The sequence below is a fragment of the Natator depressus genome, chromosome 8, assembly GCF_965152275.1.
Source record: "Natator depressus isolate rNatDep1 chromosome 8, rNatDep2.hap1, whole genome shotgun sequence".
Lineage (NCBI taxonomy): Eukaryota > Metazoa > Chordata > Testudines > Cheloniidae > Natator > Natator depressus.
The window spans coordinates 33,655,098-33,680,764 of record NC_134241.1 but is presented as its reverse complement, the minus strand read 5'-3'; positions in this window follow the sequence as shown (position 1 = coordinate 33,680,764).

Here is a 25,667-nt window from a genome sequence, read left to right as displayed (position 1 = left end):
CTGGTACCTCACAGGGTGGGTATATGAGCCACAGTAGCTCAGTCTGCCGAACATCACTGCATGGATTGGAGTGCGCTCCTCCCCGAGGGTGGTGACAGACTCCACGGCGCTGCCAGCCCTACTTTTGCTTTGTTTTGACCCCACTCTTGACTTCTGGCTCCAGGTCCTGGCCTGATCCTCCACATCTCGGTTTCTGACACCTCTGCTGATGTTTATGGGAACCCTCTCTGAACTATTCAAGCCACTGGAGCTTGCAAAATTAGTCCAGCAGCCCCTCTGGAACAGGCTAGCTCATGAGACTTCTGAAATGGAACATCTTTCCATGTTTCAGCCACTAGCCACGGTAGCTCCCTATCCTCTCGTGAGTGGTAGCAGGAAATTCCCCAGAAGAACAATCGCTGCTCTGCTGTTCTCAGGTGCATTGTTCTGAGCAGGCCCAGGTGTAGGTGTGGCTGGACATATGCCATGTATGTTACCCAGCGCGGCTTTGTAGTGTGTTCCCATATGTGCAGTCTCATACCAGTCTGGCCCCAGATAGCAGAAGACCAGCCCCTTGACACACATGGGCTCAGCTCCTCAGGTTTAGCTGACTTGCATTCTGTGCAGGATCCTGGGGGGTGGGGGGTCAGAGCCCGCTTGGTGCATCAGTCCTGGGGCAGACACAGGGGAATGTACCATACTGCGGGACAAGGATCTGACCAGTGGTGCAGGGAGAGGATGCAAAACCCACAGAGCATGCCCAATTAGGGTCCCCTGGTACAATGTTCAGGTTCTATCCCCTTAAGGGAGTGGAAACCCCAGGAGTTTCAACACAGTGTTTCCTTTTAATTCTTCTGTCGGGGAAGAGGGGCTTGGTCTCAGTGGCATGACTGGGCTTGATGTGGCTATTCTCCACAGAAAGAAGATCCAGAGAGCGCATGTTTGGCACATTGCCTAGTCGAACTTGGGGTTAACAAGTCCCAGAGCACAGATCCAAGCCCAGGTACGCAGCACCAGTGTCTGATCCAGCGTACACGCTCAGACCTGCTAAGGGTGCCTTAGGGCAGGATTTCCAGAGCCCCAGTTCTCTTAGAAAAATCTGTCGATGAAAACACACTAATTAATATCAGCCTCTAATTCGTCTCCTTCACCTTGCCCTGACCAGCTTACGTGGATTCTCTACAGCAGTCAATTTCAGCCTCCCGGCCCAGTAGATGAATCTTTTTCTCATGAAAAATTACCCAGCACTTGGTGGGGAGGAAGAGACTTGCTGCCCCTCCCTCTGGAGTGAGATGGTGTTCACCTTTCCGCTGATCTCTGGCAAGGCAAGTGTCTTGAAGTTTCCTCGCAGAGGTTATTTATTGAGGTTGCCTTCAGAGGTCTCTCCCAGTTCATGAAAGAGACACTCATGGTTTCCCCTAAATTGTCTGGCACAATCATTCTGCAAGGCAGCGTGTCTACATGCATGAGACTTCTGTTAAAGACAGGGTTCTGTTTCCATCTCTGCTGTCTCTCCATTACCCCTTCAGTAAAATGGCCATACTGACCGACCTCCCAAGTTAGGAGTATGAAGCTTTGCTCAATAATAAGAGCGGTGAAAAGCACACAATTGTTAATGCTTGTCAATCAAACACAACACTGTTTGAATTCAAACAATGTTGTTAGTCCTCAGTAGAGGACTATGTCCAGAGCAAGTCTCAACTTTCAAACTTCATCTGCTTAGCCCTGTAGAAAGAGAGAGAGACAGGCTAGAATTTTTGAAAGCTGACTGTGTGTGTTCTTTTTCCTATAACTAATAGGAACATAGAAGTTATGAGATCAGATCTGTGGTCCATTCTTCAGACATTGGCCAGTGCCATATGCTCAAAAACTACAATTACTTTCAGGCAGAGACCCCCAGCATGGCGAATTTCAGCCCTTTGGAAATGTACGAGCATATGAAAACAAAGTGCTATAATGGAAAGTGCTTTTGCAACCTGATGTGCTAGCTGCTCGTGCAATTGTTGTAATTTTTCACTCATCATTCTCTTTCCCATACTATTGCAGAGGACAAAATTGGTTTGCCTTTTCAAATCCACATTAGTGGCTAAGAAAATGTATTCTAGCAGGCTTGGGGGAAAGCAAAGATGTTAAAACAAGACACATCCTATCCATGGATTGGATATAATATTTACCATATTATTTTATGGCATTATGTGCCTCTCAAAGCCTCACTTCATTTGAGAAACATAGATTTTTTTTTCTGCATGATGAATGTGAGGGAGTTTGTCGGTCGATGTGATTTAATTATCCGACAGTGTTAAAGAACTGAGCTTTCATTCCCTGCTTCCCACTAGAATCGGCTACCAGCCCCTTCTTGCTTTAGGCCTTTCCCTCTCTCACCCATGCACACATGCTGTCTGTGATATTTATGGGCTGACTTTGACCATTTTGCTCCATTCCTTCATGGTGGGAGAAAGCAGAATGGAATTTGACCTTTCACAGGCACCTGTCATGCACTTTATGAAAGCACAGGCTCAGATCCTAGTTCTGTGGGGACTTCTGTGCAGGCAAACCGAGCAATGACTCATGCAGACACAGCCTAAGTGAGAGAAGAGTGTTGGTAAGGATGCTTATCTGTTCCCAGGTAAGAAGTCCTGGGATCTTTAACTTTGCCATAGACAAGAAAATTTCAAACCATACGCAGTGATGGCTCTTTCTAGAGCATTACCAAACTTGGCTGTAGCTCGTGCTGAGCTGGTTTTCCCATCTTGGGAGAATTTTCAAGTCTTCCCAAAAATGTTCTTGTTTAGAATCAGGACAAAAAGTCGAAATCTCAAAACTTTTCTGTAAACCACCAAACCGGAAAAAAAGTCAATTCAGGTCAATTGAAATGTTTCAGTTCAAAATGTTTTGATTTTTGAACTCTTCTCCCCCCCCGCTTTTTTAAACCTTTTTATAGCCTACATTTACTAAAATTTTCAAAACTGTTTTCGACTCAAAAAAATGAAACTTTTCATTTAAAAAATGTCAAAATGGAACATTTTGACAATTTCTAAATCTTTTTTTTTCCTCCTCAATTTTCCAGTTGGGACACTTGTCAAAAGTGACCACGTTTTGTGAACAACTTCAAGTTTTGCTAAATAGACTTTTTTTTTTTTGACAAAAGAAACATTTTGTTTGAAAAATACCCAACCAGCTGTACTTTTAGCCCCTCTGTGTTGCAATAACCTGGTTTTCTTCTGACTTAGGTCCTTGTCTAGATGAGGAAATATCTCCCCAGCAATAGTGCAGCTGGCCCAGCATCTCAAGTCATGTGAGCTCTAACGTAGCATGGACACAGGTGTTTTTACCTGGCTCGAGACTGAGCAGCCAATGTCCAAACGGATCTTTCACCAATGGTAGCTCTGGAGCAGATTCACCATTGCTGATAAACAGGTGAGACATTTCCTTGTGTAGACGCATCCTTTTGAAAAATTCTGTAATGGCCACGTTGAGGAACAATGTTTTGGCCTACACATCTATAGCAGGGGCCCAAAGTTCTAAAGTGTTTGTCACCCGGCCACCACTCTTTATGACACTTTGTAGTCAGATTTTCCAGAGTCTAGGTCAGCTGAAAATCCAACCACTTCTCTTGGTGCCTAAATGGAAGCAGGTCTCCCCTGAACATCTGACTGTAGGACTTTTTCTAAAATTTTCCACTTCTGCTGGGTGAACTTTGCAAAGTGACTTGAGCTCTTATGCACATAGGCTCCTAAGTCACTTAAGCAATTCTGAAAATTTTACCTGCTATCATCAGTTCAGCTCTACTAGTGACAGCAATGCTGACTGACCCTGGAGAGCTACTGGGCAGTCACTGATGTGCTAACCACCATATGACGAGGGCATGATCTAAGTGGAGTGATAAATTTTTTTTTTGGTAATGCCCCCTTTACCTGTACGCAGGGCCGTGGCTGGGAGCAGGGGCTGAGGCAGGGGGCTGAGGCTGGAGCTGGGACCAGGGGCAGTGCTGGGTGGCGCTTCTTCCCCAAACCCCATGGGGGCTGGCCCAGGCCCCCCTGCGCTCCCCCCGAAAGTTCCTCTGTGCTCCCCTTAGGGGGTTGCACACCCCACAGTTTGGGGACCACTGATGTAATTAAAATGCTGGCAGGTGTCTGGAGCCCTGTATCCATAAATGTTCCCAAGGGTAGAACTGTGCAGGTGTGAGTGGCCATGGAAAATTTTAGAGGGAGGAAAAAAGGCTACAACCCACTGCGATGAAACTACCTTCTCCCTAGCACAGGGGAGAAGACTCTCAGATACAACTCAAATTGGTCGACAATGGCAAACATTTTAAGGGAAAAAATTGATTGAAAATTCATAACATTAGGGTGAGTTCTAGTGATGAGACGGGGCAACATTAATTTTTCACTGTTGCTCTATGACATGTTAACAGGGCCCACAATGCCTCTCCGGGTTGCCCTGAGGGGTCAGCTCTGGGCATTAGGACATGGGGAAGGGCAAAACTAACGAGTGGGAAGGATTTTCTCTTTGCAAAACCAAAAACTGGGGAGTAGGTCAGACCTGGCTCCCTGTTTTATCAGAGCCTCAAGAAGCAGGGCTCAGGGCTGCTGTATAATGGTAGAGAAAGGCCTAGTTCAACCACAGAGCTCTGTGCTGCAGTGTGCAAAGTGCAAAATCTTGTTGATTTCACTGGCAGTGGAAGGTTCTCAGAGGCAGTCAGGATCGGGCTTGTAGCATGTTCTTTCTGACCCCAGCGTCGTCATCCTAACACACTCTTCTCATGAGTGACACAGGCTGCTCATCAGCTAGCTGTCTGTGCATCACTAACGAAAGCATTTGCTGCTGGAGAACACCCCGGTGCTTTGTGACTCCCTCTCCTTGATAATAATTAGTGGCGCAATAGATGAAAAATATTAATCTATTGAGCCAGGAGGCTGAAATTGACTGCTGTAGAGAATCCACGTAAGGTGGTCAGGGCAAGGTGAAGGAGACGAATTAGAGGCTGATATTTACAAGAGTGTTTTCATTGACAGATTTTTCTAAGAGAACTCGGGCTCTCGGCACTGAAATCCTCCCCTAAGGAGCCTTTGTTTATTCACAACAGAATGCCAGCCTGGGAAGTTTTGATGTGTCTAATTTTCTTCCTCACTGCAGTTTAAAAGGAAATTTGCAAGCAGCCTCTGATGTATCGTCCTCCCTGAATTGAGTCCGTCCTCTGTCACTTCTGCTGAGCTGATCATTCTCTAGCATGAGCATCCTTTGCCAGCGGTTACTGCGGCACAGAGCTGAGCATTCCAAAGCCGGCCCCAGGGGTTGGATGGCCAGTCCCCCTTAAACTGCGTGTGGGAACTCAGCCTCAGGGCTGACGCTGATCTACCTTCCAGCTTGTGAAGTCACCCGCCCTAGCGCAGAGTTAGTGCACAGTGGGTGTAAAACACAGCCAGAGCAGCATGCCCAGATGGTGTCATTTTACACCCACTCTGCCCAGCTGGATGTGATGGGGCAAGGGCCAGGCAGTGCAGAAGGAGGTTCAGGCTAGGTCTATACTGCAGCCCTAGACTGGTATAACTACGTCTCTCAGGGGTGTGACAGATCCACCCCCTGAACGATGTAGGTCAGTATAACAGAGGGTTTTTTCAGCACCTGAGTGATGTAGTTATATTGACCTGACCCCCGTGTAGACAACACTATATCGATGCTTGCCCTGCCAGCATAGCTACCGCCTCTGGGGCAGGTGGGTTAACTACACTGAAAGCACTGCAGTGGTGCATCTGCATCAGGGGAGTTGATTCGCATCCAGCTTTCACCTGTCTTACTACCCTGTAACTCCCTTGGCTTTGGTGGCGTTTACACTGGAGTAAATGAGAGCAGAGTCAGGCACCTCCAAGAAGAGCATGTACACCGGGTGGGGGTGGGAGTGGGGTCGAAGGGGGTGGCGGCAGAGCCAGAACCCATCTGTGACAGGGTGGATGGATCCTGCAGGGACCCTAGCAAGCCAGGCAGTAAAGCCCGAGTCGCCACTGAAAGCAGCAATTAGGCTTGGCAGCATTCCTTTGAGGAACCTCCAGCTGGTACGCAGATAAGCTCTCTCGAGAGGGAAGCTGGCAACCCAGCAGGAAGAGGAGTAGGTTGTTGCAGCTGGGATCTTGCATATTTAATAGCTCATGGGCATCCTACCCTGTGTACCAGATGCAAGGGCTGTGGCTACAAGGTGGTATCTGATCTGTGACATGTTCTGGGACAGGTCTCCAGCCCTGGCTGAGTCCCCCTTGAATGCCACAGCAACACACGGGGCTCTTCAAGCTGTCCTAAAGGGGCAGTGGCATAGAGGTTTATTCCATCTGCTCCCTCTCCATGTAAGGGGCAACCTGGGGTTGGTCAGGGTGGGGAGCGAGCATGATGAGAGTGTGTTGGAGGAATTCTAGGTTGGCAGAAAGGTCGCCCAGGACCTGTGCTGATCAAAACCCAGTATGACACTTTCTTAAATATGTGGGGGGAAATGTCCAATTTTTTTAACCAAAGGCAAAATAATGAACCCCCCCCCCCCCCCCCAATGGACTGAAATTGCAAATGGCAAAAATCTTTAAGCAGCCCAAGCACAGAAACTCCTGCTGAGGCCAAGGGGAGTGGAGGTGCTGAGCGCTTGGCCTGCCCAGGGCTGACGTTAGCAATAGCAGTGTGCGCCGTGGAAGGTGGATTGAAAATCAAAGGACACTTGAACACTACAAAGCTGTATTTATATGCACCGCTCTTCAGAGGGCTCGAGATTTATCTCCATTCTGTAAGAGAACCTTATTAGAAGCTTGCAGATGCCCCACTCCTGAATAATGAGAACAGCCTTGTCTCAGCAAGATAAATTCAAATATAATGGTGACATTGTCCTTTCTTATTATAACACTCAGTGAGCTCCTCATCTCACTGCTGTTTTACGGAAAGATTTTGACAGGCTGCTTTAGTGGTGAAACGATAATACAATGTGTTTTTTAATTGCCACCAAGTTTAAAATTAGCCCCTATTCATGTTTCTAGCAGACTGAAGTAAAATGCTTTGGGAAAAATATTCAGAAATGTAATCAGTGATTTGAGGTGTCTCAGTTTTGGGAACCCAGTGTGAGGTTCCCAGGGCCTGACTTTCAGCAGTGTTGTGTGCTGTTATCTCAGATCAAAGTCAATGGGCATGGCAGGTGCTCAGCACTTCTGGCACTCACGTCCCAGGTGCTGCGTGTTAAAAGGAATGCAGAATAATGGTCTAGAGATGCTGTTCCCCCACCTCTGATAATACAAGAACAAGGGGCCATTTACTGGAAGTGGAAGGCAGCAAATGTAAATATGATAAAAGGGAGTTATACATATAACACAGGATTGGAGCCCCAGCATGCTAGGCGCTGTACAAAGCCAGAAAGCACTGTCCCAAAGACAAGCAACATACAAAGGATGGGAGAGAGTGAGACTGTTGGCTTGGTACAATTTGTGAGTACACACACACGGCCTGATACATTTGATAGGTTTAACATTTAACTGTCCCAGGAGCAGACCAGCAGTCAGATTGTGATTCAGGGTCACAGTCTGCTCTCTAGTTCCCTCCTTGTTCTGGGGGAGAAGTCACCTGATACCTGGCACAGTTTACATCCCATTGTGCAAGCTCAGCTGGCATGTTAGGGGTGGGCAGAGTCACTGCTCTGCCCACTCCCTTCCCATGTCCACCTGCATGTGTGGGGCAGCGGCCGCCCCATGGAGGCAGCTCTCCCCTGTAGGGTTGCTGCCCGTGGTGCAGGTAGCCTGTGCAGGGGAGTTGTGATCTTTCTCCCACACACAACTGTGTAGAAAGGATCCTAAATAAACGTTTAGCTTTGCCCCAGCTGCCCCGCAGCCTGGCAATTAAATGCTGGCTGGAGTCCTGCAGGCATCATGGCAGAGCTGGGCCCAGAGGAGAGGTAGGGAAGGGAGAGGAGTGGCCTTATGGATCGGACCAGGGATGGTGTTCCATGCTCAAGGAGTGGCACAGAGGAAAGCATGGAGACATTGGTGAGAGGAGACAAGCAGGCGGCCAGGGTTGGCGTCACAGGGGGAACGGAAGGGCCGGTGAGTGAGACAGTAAGAAACCAGAGGTAATAAACTGTGAATGGCCTTGGAGGTGAGGACAGTGGACTTCTTGCTATAGAAGAAGAGGAGCTATTGGGATGGGGTGGGTGTGGTCAGAGCAGTAGAAAAGGAAGAGGATCTTTATTTCTGCTGAGCTCTGTGCCAAGGACGTGGCTTCACAGCCTGCTCTGTCAATAGGAGAGATGAGAAACTGGGGTCCTCCTAGAGCAACTACAGTGTAGGGCCTGAGTCCCCGCTCAGGTGGGCCTCGATCAGGAGTAGCTCTATTGCAGTCAGGGGTGAGGGTGGGAGCTGCGTCAAGCCCCAGAGTCTATCCCGTCATGAGCCGTGACTGAAGCTGGTCAGGAAACACTCTCTCATGCTCTGCCGTTGTGGTCACTGGCTGGGCTCCTGCAAGGAGGAGCATGTTGTGCTCCATGTTTAATTTTCTCTTTCTCACTTTGAGCAAAAAGAAAAGGAGTACTTGTGGCACCTTAGAGACTAACCAATTTATTTGAGCATAAGCTTTCGTAAGCTACAGCTCACTTCATCGGATGCATTCAGTGGTCACAGAGTCCCTGGGCAATGCTCTGGAACTGCTCCCTACGAAGCCAGTCAGGACTTTGGGGAAGTCTCCTTTCTGTGAGCAGACTGTTTGCAGGAGACACAGCTCAACACAGCTTCCACCTTCCTGGGTCTGACCTCAGAGCATTCATCATCCTCTCTGCCCCTCCGTGCGCTTCCCACAGTGAGTCCGCCCAGGCGGGGTCCTGGGGAAGCCAGAGGGTTCTGCACCCCAACTCCGCAGTCAGATGTGACTCTCAGCCAGCCAATAAAACAGAGGTTTATTAGATGACAGGAACATGGTCTAACACAGAGCTTGTAGGTGCAGAGAACAGGACCCCTCAGCTGGGTCCATTTTGGGGGGCAGTGAGCCAGACAACCACATCTGCACTTCACTCCCTGTCCCCAGCCAGCCCCAAACTGAGCAGTGACATTTCCCTTTGTGCTGCTCCAACCCTCTTTTTTCCTCCTCCTTGCAAATGGGCACGATTGTTTGCAGGGGATAGTGTTTGTATGGCTGGCTGGGGCTGTTTCCTCATTTAAAAGAAGGAACCCACAGCAGATTATGCACTGTTAGATTAGTTTGTTTGTTCATGCACGTCCCTTGTATGGCGTGAAATAAATACAAAATCTCAACTAAATCAATGAGAACGTGTCAGGCAACTGCCAGCTGCCCAGACGTGTCTGGTGAGGCGTTTGATTCAGTCACATGTCCCAGTTTCTGGGCCCTGCCGTCATCCGTACCACATCAGGCTAGGATGTATTTCTGTGTTTTGCCACCACCTTGGCTGTGCAATGCCATGATGGGTATTAGGGGGTATTTCCGCTTTGTGCTAGATGCAATGCAGTGCTGGTTTCTGGGCCATGTGAACGTGAATATTGTATAAAGTCTGACTGAGTAATGCTGTGCCAAATACAGTGGCACCATGCCACGCAATGTGATGCTGTGGTGAACCTTCACTGTCATGACAGTGCCACACAATGTGATGTCATGGATCTTCAGTGTCCTGCCAATGCCACACTGTGCAATGCCAAGGTGTACCCTCAGCTCCGGATCAGTGTCAGTGCAGTTCCAATTTCTGTGCCATACAAGTCCAGGGGTGGGGATTTTCACAAAGATAGGTAGCAATAGATGAACATCAAAAATTTAGGAGCATCAGTTTGATTGGGTATCCCTGAAGCTTGAAAGTTGTCACTTTATCCATGTATCTGCTTCCTGCTGGAAGAGTAACAAATGATGAATGACACTGGTGTGCAGCTTTATGTACATCTCTAACACTGAAGGATATGCCTGAGCTGAGACTGGCTGGCATGGCTAGAGAAGGCGCCTGGCTGCCTAGACATGGTCTGGAAGTGTCTTTACCATCATGCCCCTGAATATTTAGAGTCCACTTTCTGACAGTACCTGTCAATCTGCACCAGCTGCAGGAACTGACTTGAGTTGAAACAAGAAGTAAGGGACCTTATGGGACGAGAACTGAGCCATTGCTAGTTAAATCAATTACTAAGAGTCCACCAGCTGGCTATTTTGTAAGAATGCTTTCAGGACTGGATTGAAACTAGTCCACCTGCTATGGTTGCGGTTGGCTGAAATATTTCTGTTGAAACTTTTATTAATGGGAAACTGGGTTTTTTACTAGAGATTATTTTTGTGTTAAATGTCTACTTTTGAGTTAAATTTAACCAACTAGTTAATCTTTGCATCTCCCGAGTGGTACAAAGCAGCCTGAGTGTACAGTATTAGTAAATCTGGCCCTTGGTATCTTGCAGAGACGAAATTACTCCCTGGCATAAATAGATGGAACTTCCCTTGAAATGCATGGGGGTTACATCTGTTTGCCTGAAGGCTGAATTTGATCCTTTGGGCCTGATTCTCACCTCACTTACACCAGAATTGGGCCAGATTCTGCTCTGCTTTACACTACATCTTGGGGTAACTTCAGTGGAAAAAAGCTTTGGTAACCCCCAGATAGGCAGCACTGTGCTAGCAAATGGGAGCCAGAAAGTGAAACTGACGAGAAAGTGACTGTAATGAGGTGAAACTGATTAGTTCTGCCCAGCCCGAATGCAAAACAAAAATAAAAAACATAAACTGTGAAAATTAAATGTCCTGGGGCACCTCAGCTTTGGTAAGTGGATCCCAAGTCCCAAATCACATACCTAAGAGGATGCTACGTTCCTCCCATGAGGCCCAAATGCCCTACTTCCTTTCTACAGCCCGCTTGAGGAGGCAGGGATTAGCCCTGGAAACAAATGCTGCACTCAGCTATAAACCAGCACCTGTATCTGGTGTGACAGGGTTGGGCCAGATGGCTACAGGAGAGTAATAGAAGGCAGATATAGTAGCCCCAGGCTAAGTAGGTCCCTTTTCCCTGGGAAAGGTAACTGGGAAGGTTCCAGAACAATCAGGAACCTTCTGGAGACAATTAAGACAGGCTGATTAGAACACCTGCAGCCAATCGAGAAGCTGCTAGAATCAATTAAGGCACGCTAATCAGAGCACCTGGGTTTTAAAAAGGAGCTCACTTCAGTTTGTGGTGTGCGTGTGAGGAGCTGGGAGCAAGAGGCACTAGGAGCTGAGAGTGAGAACACGGACTGTTGGAGGACTGAGGTGTACAAGCATTATCAGACACCAGGAGGAAGGTCCTATGGTGAGGATAAAGAAGGTGTTGGGAGGAGGCCATGGGGAAGTAGCCCAGGGAGTTGTAGCTGTTGCACAGTTGTTCCAGGAGGCACTCTAGATAGCTGCATTCCACAGGGCCCTGGGCTGGAACCCAGAGTAGAGGGCGGGCCCGGGTTCCCCCCAAATCCTCCCAACTCCTGGTCAGACACAGGAGGAGTCTACCTGGACTGTGAATTCAGAAAAACGGCAAGCTGAGGGCTGCCGTGAAGCTCCAAGGCGAGCAAATCCGCCAATAAGCGCAAGACCCACCAAGGTAGAGCAGGAACTTTGTCACACTGGGCAGAGACAGACCCGAGATTAGTGCAACCCCCCACAGCAACATCAGAGTGTGTGGAGTCCCCAGCACCCAGATGGACAGAGCGATGCTCTGTAACCCAGTCCATGCAGCCCCAGACTGTTAGCCCCAACCAGGGGCCGTTCCACCCCTTGCTGGTCATGGGTGCTTGGGTGCAGTGTGGGTTCCGAGGGTGAATCCCAGTCTCTGTGATGTTTGTCTGTATGCTGGTGAGGACTCCTGTTCTGAGTGGAGGCTGCTCCTGCAGCCTGGCTGCATTCATGCCCTTGGCCTGCTCCTTGGGCCAATTCCCTCACCCTGGGTTCCAGCTGTGTTTGGGCCTGCTCCCTCCAGCAGCTCTGGCCAACCTGTACTCCATCCTCAGCTTGCGTGTCTCCAGTCCAGCCCCTATGCCAGCTGATTGACCCAGCACCAGTCCCCTGGCCAGTAACCAATTCCCTACCCCTCTTAGACAGGGCTGACATCCTGCTCCAGACGGGCCTCTTTCCTCCAGCGAAAGGCAGGCTGGCAGCAGGACCTCAGTGTGAGATGTCCTCCCAGTGCTTTATCCAACACTGCTTTGGGGCCAGCTCCCCTCTCTGCTTGCCTCCTGTCAGCCAGGGCTCCTGGGAGTGGGTCTGGCCCTTTCATGCTGCTACTGGTCTGCGCAGCGTGGGGCTTCACGCACAGAGCTGTGTGATAATTGTCAATGTGAATATTAGGTAACACCCAGGGGAGGATGTTTGATCTGAAGTGTGATTTTTATGTTGACAGTTCCCTTGTAAAATTAAGGCTCCCTAATCTTAAATTTCCATGAACCCTGAGGTGTTTAGACAGGTTAATGAGCTTCAGGAGGAAACTAAGGAGCGCTCTGCATGCTTGGAGGCTGGACACTCCTTTGATCCTTTAGACACACCTGTCTTTTCCACCAGCTCTAGAAGCCTCCAGATTCATCTCAACCCCAAACATCCATTGAAATGAATGTGGGGAAAATGTAATTCTTCACAATGAGCAAGGAGAACTTTCCACTGCAGAAACTGGCCAACTGCCCATGATTTTCAAAAGAGCCTAAGGGATTTGATGCCCAGATGCCACTGAATTTCAATGGGAGATGGGCATCCAAGTCAAGTAGGCACCGTTGAAAATCTCAACCATGATTAATAAGGACCAGCAATGCGCTGGAGAATGCCAGAAGCAATCCTGCACTGGCAGGGAGATGGCCAAGTTGATCTAGTAGGTCTTCCCAGTCCCTTAACATGTGAAAGCACCCAGCTTCTAATCAGTGCTGCTCTTTGATCTGCTTCTCTGCAGAAAGTCTTGCTACCTGAAACCCTCTTACAGTGAACTCAGTGCTTTGTCTCAGTTTGCCGACACAGCGATACTCCTGCTGTACTTTTCCCAACAGGGAAAAGGGTATATGTATGTGGCTAGGATGTTGGCATGCACTTGAGACCAAAGGGACAAGGCAAGGTCATTGTGCCTAGCTAAAGAAGTTGAGAGCGGCTACACAGATCATAAATAGGAGCAGTTTTGTTTTGGTTTGAATCATGAAGCCAGGAGTTCCGATGGAAAGATATTCCTTAGGTTGTGTGAATGGTTTAGAAGCTTGTCCTGAATTTTTCCCTGGGTAATTATCTATAGTATTAACATTGTGAAAATGAATAAATTTTTTTTTTAAGAAACCCCTCATTAATTCTGAATATTTGGTTTTCCTCTTAAATGATTTGTCTATTGATTTCCTCCAGTCTAAAAGCCCTCTAATGCTCTCAGCTAGAAAGCGATAATCTGATTATTTAAATGAATAAAATGGCTGCATTTTATTTTATTTTAGTTCCATTGAAAAATGTTACTATAAAATCTTTCAGTGAGCCATTTTTCTTATGGCCTTTTCCCTGTATGTTCCTAATTATGGCCATAATTAATTTTAACGAGTCACCCACCATCAATTCCACATTAATTTGTAATATGTTCTGCAGTTGACTTAAAACAAAACAAAAGAATGAGGAGAAATGCCCTCCTTAGGCTGCCTTTTTAATAAAACCAGTAGATTACTTCAGGAATTGGCACTCAGCCTGAATGGTGCGAAATTGCGTGGTCCTCAGTCAAAGTAGATTCTGTCTGACCATTGATGGATTGCATCATTCACAGCTTTTATAATCCTAGTAAAAGAGGTCAATCTGTCTGTATTGAAAAAATCTAAGTTTCTTGTTATATTTCATACTTCTACTAACCATATGCATGGAGCCAAAGTGATACTTCAGCTTCATTGGTAAATCGCCCCTCCAAGGCCAACAGCCCACACCCGAGTCCTTGGACAAACTTTGGCCGCTGGGGAGAGCAGCCGAGAAAGCGCTGCGCAAAAGAGCAGAAGGGAGAGAAAGAAATAACAATTGGACCCAGGTGGCTGATCGGTTCTTTCTCTGTATTCAGAATAATGTGAAGGCCAAGTGCAGAGGAAACAAAATGATGCGTGCCCTTTATTGCTCCTCTAGCATGTGATGAGATGAGCCAAGAGCTTTGGCTATTTTTTTTTCTTTCATTCTTTCTCCCTGTTTCCTTTGACAGTAAGAATAGCAGGTCTTGACCCGCCCTTTCCACTTTGGAGCTCCTGGAGTAGGACAGTGACATCACAATAACCTGAGCTCAAAAGTGCATCTTGCACAGCTCTCAGCTGAGGTAGGACTGGATTCAGGGCTGCAACTGAGTTGTGCTCAGCAGAGCTGGTGTGTGCAAAGGCAGCGTTAAATTATTGTCATGCCATGATCTCGGAGCCAGCCAGCCTGACATAGACCCACTTGGGTCCCTGACATAGAGTAAAGCAGGCTCTATGGGGCATACTTTTTTCTTCGGGCTCCTGAGGATGGTTGGAGAGCAGTTCATGGAAGCCCGCAAACCTTCTCCCGGCAGGTGGCTGGAACCTGATGGGGCTCGTGTGAGGAGAGACCTTCTCCTGAGATCCCGAGTGCAGGCTGCTTCTGCTGGGGAAGGAAATTCTAGGGGCTAGATGCTCAGCTGGTATAAATTGGCATAACTCTACAGACTTCAATGGGGCTACGCTGATTTCCCCCAGCTGAGGATCAGAGCCAGTCCTGAGAGGGCAGGCTACTCCTTTTGGTGCAGCTGTCTCCCGTCCTGACTGGAGCCTAGAAGTGCAGGTGTGAGTGAAAATGAAAAATAAGTCACATGACTCACCTTGGACACCCTGCTCCAAGCTCTGAGGTGTTGCCTGAGGGGAATAGACGAGAGATGCTCTTCACTAACTGTAGGGGCTGCAGAAACCACCCATCAAGTCCATTGTTAGTTTCTCTTCCCTACTGCCAAAGGGGACCCATCCCATCTCGCTAGTCCCACCTCCCACTAACCCCTACTAAGCACTGGAATAGACTGCCCCTCCCTTCCTTTCCCTGCTAATTGGCCAACAGTCTCCACCCCTCCTACTTCCACTCCACTCCCTTACAAGCTTCTTAGCAATGCCAGGCCTGCCCTGCTCGGATATTTCAACGTCACCCATCTCCCCACTACTGCTTCTGAAGGGTCCTGTATTGCCCAGATGCCAGAAAGCTGCTCTCCCTCCCTATTTGACACAGCCTCCCTTTCCTGCAGTGGCCGCAGGACACCCTAGGAAGCTGGGCTGTCTCAGGTGACACTGGCCTGGGGATTTGTCAGCTTCTCAGTGATTAAATAGCTATGTGAGGGTTCTGATCCTGACCAGCAACCAAACAGTATGGCTGTCTTAGGCAGTCACCAGAGCACCTGTGTGGTGTCAGGAATGAGGACTTGAAGCTCCGCGTGGCCAGTCTCAGGGCAGCCTATGCACATGGCTGAGCCACGGCACAGCTGCCTGACCGCCCACATCCCGGTTCGTGACACACGGAAAGTAAGGTCACTTGCGAAGCAAAGTAAAGCTTCTCAAAAGAGCCATGGATGGGAGATAAAGTGAACCTGATAAAGTCAGAAGCAAATTTAAGAGCAGGGTTGGCAGGAGGAACAAGAGGGGAGGGGAGCAGCAACGAATCCTAAAAGCAATCCTAGATTTTTGTGCGGCCAGATGAGGACAAAGGGAGATGCTCAAGGGCTGTGATATCAGTTATAATTGATTTGAGGATGGGATATGTCAAGGAGAAGGGATGTTATACTGGAGTTGAGAGGAGGCAGTGAAATGAGTTGGGCCTTTCTTCCCCACCCACTGACAGCAGTGCTGAGATGTATGGTATGTTTTGTCATTTGCTGCTTGAAATTACTAGCAGGATGGCTGGAAATATTGCTCCTGAACATGCCTCATGGTCCCAGTGCTGAACTGCCTCCCATCCGTAGTCTGTACTCATTAATATCACTCCCTTGACCAAACGAAATCAGATCTCATCAGTAGGGCCCCAGGGGTCAAAATGAACTAACCCTCCACATTTCTCATCCCCATCCCAAAGCAGAACCACCATAGCTGACTGGATACATCTGCTTATCTCATCCTCTGCAGTGGCTCCAGCATGTTCTAGAACTAGATGAGATAAACACATTGCATTTATCCCTGCTGTAATTCCTCAGCAGCCAGTGGAGTTTCTCCAGAAATGAATCTGAATCTCTGCTTCTTCACTCTGCTGGTTTCCTGTAGAGAATCTGCGGCTTCCAACCTACTTTAAGTGACTGAAAACACCCTATTCTTCAGATGGGGTCTCCAGTGAAACATAAAGGGTACAGTCTCCGCTGGAATTGGACCCAGCTAAGCTCCAAGTAGTCTCCAGTGACTTAGGTTCAGCCATTGTTGGTTCTAGAATCACTGTGCCTTAGAAATAGCTATTTGCCTGTGGGAAGGTACGGTGTGTGCCAGATCTGAATATGCTTTACTGAGTCATCTGTTTGAATTAAAAAAAAAAAAACTGTCCAAAGTTTATGATGCTCTGTCTTTTAGAGTCTCATCAGCCTTCATCCTCTTTTTCCTGTGATCAACAAATGGATCCATATTCAATCCCATTCATTTACTGGTGAAAATTGCCGCTAAGGAAAGAGAGGGAAAAACAAAACGAAATAGGTGACAGCATGTCCGTTTATACCAGGATTTCTTGATGTGCATCCTTAATGGCAACAGCCAATGTTCTCCTTTAATCCAGGGATGAAAATGTTTGCATAGTTCCCTCCAAGTAGTTTTCCTGTTCATGTGACTCTAGTTTCCAGCCCTTATGAGAGTTCTACAGTCATGACCTTCACCATCACACTGTGCAGTAGCAGGCTGCTGCAGTTTGGGCTATGGATGCAGGACGCAATCTCTTTCTTCCTGGCCTAACCTGGAAGTGCTAACCTACTCCGGGAAAGGTGGTTGTGCCAATATTTCAGCCTTAGCTGTAAGTGCTGTATCTTGCAAGAGCTCCAGCTGGATAGGAGGCCTCCAGGAGGTTCATTGTTTGGATAACGAGGGGATAAGCATAATTGTATCTGGCCTGAATCACCCAAACTTTACAAAGTCTGCCTGTTCGTCAAAGCTTGTACGCCCAACTTCTGAGAGGAGTGGAAGAAGGTAGGAATAATTCCCAGCGCCCAGGCATATCTTTTTCTATCTCTGGCTAATTAAAACAGTCCTTATATGTGTATGGGAGCAGATCCTCAGCTAGTGTAAATCAGCATACCTCCACAATGTAGCTGTGCTGACTTTCCCCAGCTGGCAGTCTGGCCCCTTATCTCAGTTACAGTGATGTACGGCTGGAGTAATTCCGTTGGTTTCAGTTTAGCTCCTCTGGATGAAATTTTGTGTTGGGCATTTAAGTGGTGCAACTTGGGGGGAGGTGGCTTTAAGCCGCCTTTTTCCCCTTCCAATTTTAGGCTGCTCCTCGCATCATTTCTGTAGCTCTGGGCTCTGTTTAAATTATGGCAGCCTCCCTGGACTGCCCTATGAGCCACAGCTCTGGCCAGATCCTTTGCAGCACGGGTATGGGTCAGCTCCCTGAACCCTTGAGCTTCTGCCAACACAAGCACTACCTTCCAGGCCTCTGGAGGCCTTGGTCTCTCTGTCCAGGTTAGAAATAGGCACAAACCAACCCCCTGAGTCCTTGGAGTGTTGTGTAGTGTCCAGCCCTTGTTCCATTGGATACTCACAAAATTACCAGGCTGATGTTCCTACAGGAACTGTACACCACAGCCTACTAGTTCTACCTTCAAACACAGCTCTGCTGAATACACAGCATGTAGGTATAGTTATAGTGACAACAAAAATAAGGTTACTATCATTCAGAGAACAGAGATTTCAGGAAAAATGAGTAGGAATTTTGGAAACAAACAAATCAGAACCCACTTTCTAGAGGCTTAACTAAGAAGGCCCACCCCCTATCTCATACAAGTTCTTTCCCCAGCATTTTCAACCACTTTGGTTGAGACCCTTCTCATAAAATCAAACCCAATGGCAGCTTGTCCTCCCAGATTCAAGGAATACCTGGGGGGTTCATTTGTACCCCAGATATAGTTTCAAAAGTTCATTGTATTACCCCTAAACAAGATGATTCCCTCTTCCTGGTCACTTCCTCTCTGAAGTTTCACAAGCCTTCCTTAGCATTCAGCTCAAACTTGTGAGTGGAGGCCCGTTGGAAACTATACAACATTTCATTTACATAGACAGATAGAGAAATGTTCCTTGTCTGAAAGAAAACCAGCTTTGCACCTTTCCTGGTGACCAGTCCCTAGATCCCGAGCTAAGAACATAATTTTCAGTGTCGATACATAACTCCTTCCACAACATCCATACCTGCATTTCACAGTGACATTGATGACCAGTGTGACACAGGCTTTCAACAGAAACCTCACAGACCCTCTTTGGTCAACTAGAATGTAAATACTGGACCCATGGGATTCCTGTAACCCTTATGCACCCTGCCCTCTGCCAATTGGCATCAAGAGGTCCCTTGGTCACAGCCCCTAATGCCAGTGCTTGTGAGGGGATCCTCCGGAGCCTGGCTTAAAATGACATTTTAAAAAATAATACATGTGGATTTTGTAACTAGGCAGCCCCATCCTTGAGCACCCCCTGTGGCAGGCTACAGCATGACAGCTGTGCCTGCCTGAGTTTTCCCCTCAGTGCAGCTATAGGGAGAGCACGGTTTCTCTCACAGTCCAATTGAAAGTCCCTCCTCTGGGCATAATTTAGTCAGGAACAAATACAAGAGCTTGTAGAGCCCTCATGGTAAAATCGTTCTGCCAGTTCGCACAATAAAAATAGAAAGATATAGCAATTTTCCATTCCCTCCTCCAGGGACATCTCTTCCAAGTCACCCACCAGTGAGTCCACCAGAACTTGAGTCCCAGGTCCTTTCTGCCCTTGTTCCAGGGTCCCACTCTCTGGGCCATCCACCTTAGTCATTTGACAGAAGGCTGGTCACTCAGCCCTTTTCAGCTGCCAAGCACTGGCTCTGTGGCTCAGGAAGGTCAGCGGGCGAGCCCTGCAACTGATCTCCTTGCCAATTCCTCCCTATTCCCATGAATCATAGAATATCAGGGTTGGAAGGGACCTCAGGAGGTCATCTAGTCCAACCCCCTGCTCAAAGCAGGACCAATCCCCCATAGTTGCCCCAGATCCCTAAATGGCCCCCTCAAGGATTGAACTCACAACCCTGGGTTTAGCAGGCCAATGCTCAAACCACTAAGCTATCCCTCCCCACATGGGCCGCCTGCAGAGCTTTCTGCTCTCTCCACAGCTTCCATGTCTCACTCGGGCAGTCTGTCCCCTGTCTCTTTCCTTGCTCTCCCTTTATATAGCCCAGAGGCCTTCTTTGAACCCCAGCTGGGAGGCAGCTAATGAGTCATGGATGCATGACACTGGCCTCTTCCTTCTTAAAGGAACAGTTCTTTTTATTTATTGTCTAGTGTTGAGCCTTCAGGCTACACCTTTGGTTTCTCCACAACCAAAAGGGTTACACGTTTTCTTTTTAATGCAAGCTGAGATTCTGATGTGATCACAAGACTCCAGGGGCTGGGGCTTTAAGGAAACCCACCAACTATCATGAGACTCATGGTTGAATTGCAAGAGCTGGCAATACTGAATAAGCGCTCTGTATGCTTAAAATGCTGGCCATGATTTTCAAAAGTGACTTGTGATTTTTGGGAGCCTCCATTTTGGGGTGCTCAGTTTGAGACCCCTGCTTGGGACCTGGTTGTCAGAGGGCAGATGCTCAGCTCTTTGTGAAAATCAGGCCCCCTGAAAGTATATTGGCTTGCGCTGGCCACCCAACACTGAGTAAACCAAAATGATGAGCCACTGTTGAAAATGTAGGCTGCTAAGTATTGTGGGAGGAGAACTATCCACGTTAGCATCCTGAGGGCACGGGTTAAAGGGACTGACTCTCACAAGGATAAAAGCATACAGGTTAGCATCAGGAAGGAGCGATGTTAAGGTAATGTCCTTGTGACCACAAGACACCTCAAGGTTTTTAAAGCTTTGTCTATGTTTCTGCAGGAGGTTTGGTGTAAGCAGCTCAGAAATGAAACTTTCATTTCTCTGCACTACACCTTCAAAGTTCTCCAACTTCACCAGCTGGCAGAGGTGGCAGCCATTTTGTTCTCCACATTGCCACAGTCTGGCACACTGTGCTCGCCCCTGGCATGTGGCTTTTCCGGGCTTTATCTGAAAGAAAATCCATTTTAGACTGGAAGTAGCTCTTTTGCTTTATGAATAATTATAATTAATATAATATGAATTGTTTTTAATAATATATGTTGTTTTTCTGTAGTGCCAGTCATGGGCCAGGACCCCATTGTGCTAGGTGCTGTATAAACCCAGAACAAAAAAATGGTCCCTTCTCCAAAGATCTTACACTCTAAGTAACCTTGTGTGTGTGGAAATTTACAGGCCTTGTGTGTGGAAGCGGAAAAGGGGCGATGGGGAAGGGAAGAGAGTAAAGGAGTTAACAATTGGAAAAGGAAAACAAGGGGGTCAGGCAGTTCTCCAGGCAGCCCTGTTCACAGCTGTCGGTGTGGGCCCCGGGCTGTGGCTGGTGTATCTTTTGACTCTGTTAAACAAAAATTTACCACAAGAGTTCCAAAGCCAAATATCCTGCTCTGACAGTCCTGCGCCGGCAGCCCTCCCCAGTTAGACTGCACCCATAAAATGGCTTGTTTCTTTCGTCACTTGTGCATCACGGTGGCTTCTGTGAGCTAGTTGCTTGCATTGTCTCTGGCCCACATTGCCTCTGGGAAGAGCAAGAGATGAAGCACCTCTCACCGACACTGTGCATTGAGAAGCATGAGAAAGGCAGCCGGCCTTGAAATGAGAGATGCTCAGCGCTGTCTCCTTCCCATCCTTGCTGCTACTGTGGTGATGGAGGAGGTGCTGATGAAGAAGGTTCAGTGCGTGGAGCCCTTTGCTGGACATGGGCAAGAACATGCAGGTGAAGTGCAGCACATTACAGCAGCCTGCCCATCTGGGTACAGCAGCCTGCCCATCTGGCTGATTGCTCTGCACTGTGTGGGGAAGTGGAATGGGACCAAAACAGACAAATGGCATTGGAGGAGATGGTCCCAACACTTACGAGGCTCCTGAGAAGGGTTAAGTACACCAGGTGCTCCAGTGTGTGTGGGGACGAACTGGCCCACAATCACTGTGAGGCTGAGGAGAAGCAGGGCTGTGGGAAGAAGAGCCATGTACATTGAATCACCTTTGTAGCTGCTGCAATAGCCCCTGCAGATGGGGAGGGAGGAGAAATGCAGTCTTGCATATGCTGGGATTATGCTGCCCCAGGATGCAATCTGGGAAGTGAATTGTGGGTATGCAGTAGGAACAGGAGGCCCGGGGAGAGGCAGCTGGGTCAAGCTGGTAGTGTTCATTTAGTTTCTCTGTGCCTCAGTTTTTCCATCTGTAAAGTGGGTCTAACAGTGTCCAGTGCTCCACCATCTGTGGCTGGAAATTGCTATATCCCTGGCAGGTATCAGTATTATCATGTCAGGCTGTCATTGGGAACTGATGGGCATTTGAAACCCATTTTACAAAAGCTATCCTTCAGCCCACCTCATTAGTTCCTCTGACAAGTGCTGGTGCATGAGCGATGTCAACCGGCTCCCCCAGCTCACAGATAATGTGTTAATCACCTTGGGCTTGATTGTTCCAAGTCAGCACAGCCCTGAGTAAGGGCAGGTGTGGACCCCAGCCACCCCAGAGGGAGCTCAGAGTGAGATTGTGCAGCGTGGTAGAACCCCTCCCCAAGTCCTAGGAGTCTGATTTTCAGCCAGGCCAAGCACCTATGGTTCCCATTGACTCCAGTTGGAGTGGGAGGTACTAAGCCGTGGGCTGGGGGAGAGGGGAGGCACATGGTCCACATTATGAAAAAGTTGGATGCCCCGTAGCTTAGGGGACCAGACCCAGCATGGAAGCGTCTCTTTGCCTTGGAATGGTGGGCTCTTTCCACTCCAGCTGTGCTTGTTTCCCTGGCCCAGGCCCCAAAGAGCAAGCCCAGTGGAAGCTGACTTGCACTTGGCTGAAGATATTTCAGTCTCCATCTCAGCATGATGGAAGCCGCAAGTTACTCCAATGACAGTCAGTATATGCTCCTCCGGCACAGGGGAAGATTAGTGAGGAGCCATCGGAGCATGAAATAGCTGTCAGGCTTTTGGAAGGTCACCAGATGTATGGGTTATGGTGTAAGGACTTGGATAGATCGTGGATTAGGATAAAATATAAAGAACATAGGAAAAGATTCCTGCTGGTGGAGCCAATTAGAGCGCTATAACATAGGCAGGAAAAATATCCACCTTTAGTTAGAGCTGGGCAAAGCCACATGAGCCCGAGCCAAAGCTCACTGAACTCAATAGGAGTTTGTCCAAAGTCTTCAATGGGCATTGGATCAGGCCCAGAGTTTGGTTCTGGATCTCCACAAAGCTTAGTGTGTCTGGATCAGGGGGGTTGCTTGGGGCCTATTTCTGCTTGAAGCCCACAAGAATGGGCAGATGTTGTTCTTATGTATGTTGCAAAAGCCATTGATGAGTCAGAGTACTTGAGGAATTGTGGCTCTGGATTAAATGAGATGCCTCAGGCAAGCTAAACAGAGTCTGATGGGTTTCACCGCATCAGCGAGAGCTGCCTGATCCACAAAGAATATTGGATAATTGCAGGCAGGAAATGTCTAACTGTATCCGGGTCACAAACCTACCTTCTCTTTAGGAATGTCTGAGGCAGGTTTAAGAGTCCAGAGCTGGAAATGATCTTGTCCACCCTCGGGTCTCAAGGGGGAGTTGCCAGTAGCAGAGGGCCATTGCTCTAATGCTGAGAAAACTGCAAGAGAGGAACAAACCACTGGGACAGTGACTAGCAACTTCACTGTGACCTTCAGTGCACAGGGGTAGACTGAACTCTGGCATAGGCCTTGTTGGGGTTATAGCTGAGATGAATTTGACCACACAGCACTTGGACCTTATCTGTAATGAACTTTTGCCTCCTTCATTGGATCATTACCTCCTTCCCCAGACCAGAGAAGTGTCATTTGTTCATCTCACAGGTCAGGTTTGTATTGGGACATTGTGATGGAATACACACTATATTCATACCCTACACATTACTGTAATAATCTTTGTACAAGATATGCCTTGTAAGGCATTGTTTGAAAACTCATAATTTGCTGGTTAATATTGTCCTGATGAAATATATGTGGCAACATTGTATGTGAAGTTATAAGATTCCCCTGTATGATGTTAAGAGTGCATGTTCAAAACTCATGCAGCACCAAACTGGTCAAGCAGGCCGGTCTTGAACAAAGAAGTGTATGTTTGTGTTAATTTGCATTTAAGCAGTAAACAGAGTCATCAAGCAGGCAGGGAAAACACAGGAAGCTCAAAGAGGTGGGGGGGAAAAACAGCAGGGAACATCCTTCCACACAGACTCTTTGTCTCCTTGTACCTGGCTGGAAATGTTTTTCAAGAGGAGGACTGAAACTATAAGAAGGGGAAAACACCCTGAGGCACCCCTTTCCCCCCTCCCTGCCCATTGTATTCACTGAATTTGGGAAGACAAAAGGAAACAGCTTTTGGACTTGAAGGTGGGGGGGGTCCTGACCTGAAGAGTTTAGTCAGTAACCTTGTTGGAAGCATGGGGTGAGGAATTTTGCTTGAATCTACTATAGTTTAAGTTAGGCACTAGAGCATTTTATCTTTATTTTTCTTGTAACCATTTCTGACTTCTATACCTCATTACTTGTTCTTACTTAACTACAAAGAAATAGATTGTAACTTGTTTTATTGTTTTATCTAATCCAGCATATTTAAATTGAAGAATCTGTGTAACTCCATTTAGGATAATAAACTGGCATATTATTCCCTTAAAGGAACAATGGACTTAAAATATTTGAACTGTCCAGGAGAGGGCTGGGAAGTACAGTATATACATTTCTGGGGGAAAATTGAGGAATGAAGGTGTGTTGGGATCACCCTGCAGTATAACCCATGCTAGTGAGAGTAAGGGTGTAGCTGGCAGGCTGAAGTTACACACAGATACTCAGGGTGTGGCGTGCATGCCTGAAGGCTATTTGTGAGTGAGCCAGGTGGGAGGTACTTCAGCAAGGCATTGTAAGGCATTCAAGGTTGCAGGGCAGGGGCAGGCACCCATTGCTCTAGATTGTACCCTGGATGTCACAGACATTAACAAGGGAGATCACATAGATATTTAACATGGCAATAGAGAGACAAATCCTAAAGTCCTACTGACTCAGGTTTTACTCTGTCCTTATTCAGGAAATTGGTGAGAATTTTGCCTGAGTAAAGACTGAAGAGAAGATTTGGCTTGGAGGAAAAGACAAGAAGGACCAAGCTTCCCCAGTGCCTCTCCTCTCTTTGTGTCAAATCTCTCTGTGTCCCTTTGTTCCATCTCCCCTGACTGGTGTTTGCAACTCATCCTCACTTAGTATCATTTGTGAATTTCATTAGCACATCCTTGATGAGATTGTTTGGCACACCTGGTCATAACACTGACCCTTGTAGACACCGCTATAACTGGACACATTACTGTTTACCACCACCCTTTCATTAGACTCCGCCAGTCAAATTTTCTTTCCAAGTGACCGTGCTCAATCCCAGGCCAATACAGATTATTTCTGAGAGTAAGACTTCAGATGCTTTACTATAATTCAGGTATATTAATTTTTCCATCTACTAGTTTCCCTTTATCCATTTAGTCCTTTTGGTTTTTTAAAGCAATCTAGCTTGTATTGCAAAGGTTCTTTATAAACTCATACTACTTATTGTCCAGGATTTTGTCAGCCTCTGGGTATTTATTATGTAATTCACTCCAGTGCAGAAGACCCCCACAGTATGATATTGCAACAGTGCCCAAAATGTGCTAGGTGCCCTACAAAGGCCTTGAGTTGCATTTCAGGCCCTGTACTGTGGTGAATTTCACCTTTAATTACTTTTTTTCCTCTTAATGTCTGTACCATTCTTGTACTAAGAAGAGAAGTTAGATTTACAGAATGCTACTTATCAGCATTATCTTCTATATGTTGGGAATTGCTAGAGAATGGATATCCTCTATGTTAAGATTAAGAATCCTCTTATTTGGCTCTTAATATCCAATACAATCTATTAATTAAGAAAATAATCCTACTGGAAGAGTAAAGATTTGTCTTTCTCATGGTCTCGCTGACTCAGTATAGCAATTGCTTATGTTAAGAGTGGCACCTGGAGAGCCATTTGAAGTGCATAATACTAACTTTATTGAACCTACTCACTTTTGAACAATGTCACGTATTTTTATATGCCAGTAGATGATGCTTTTCATATTTGCCTAGTTATTTACATACACACATTTATATGGCACTCCTGTCTCCATAGGAATGGCACTTCCCTTGGCTCTTGTGTTGGCACATCTTCCTGCAGTTCATTCAATGCATTACAGCTGGAGAGGCTTGGGAATCTGTTTTGTAGGGGTAGCCAGGCCCAGGGGCTGAGATTTCCTGAGGCAGTTAGGGGCCCAAATTCAATGGGATTTGAAGGCCTAACTCCCTTGATCTCCTTTGAAGATGCCAGCCAGAGATCATCTGTGCTCCTCACTCTCTGAATTCTTTACCATGCCCCACCCTATGGGGAGACTTTACCCAGGGTAGCAGTTAGCAAATGCTGATGGGTAAAGACAGATTAACTACTGTTGTTC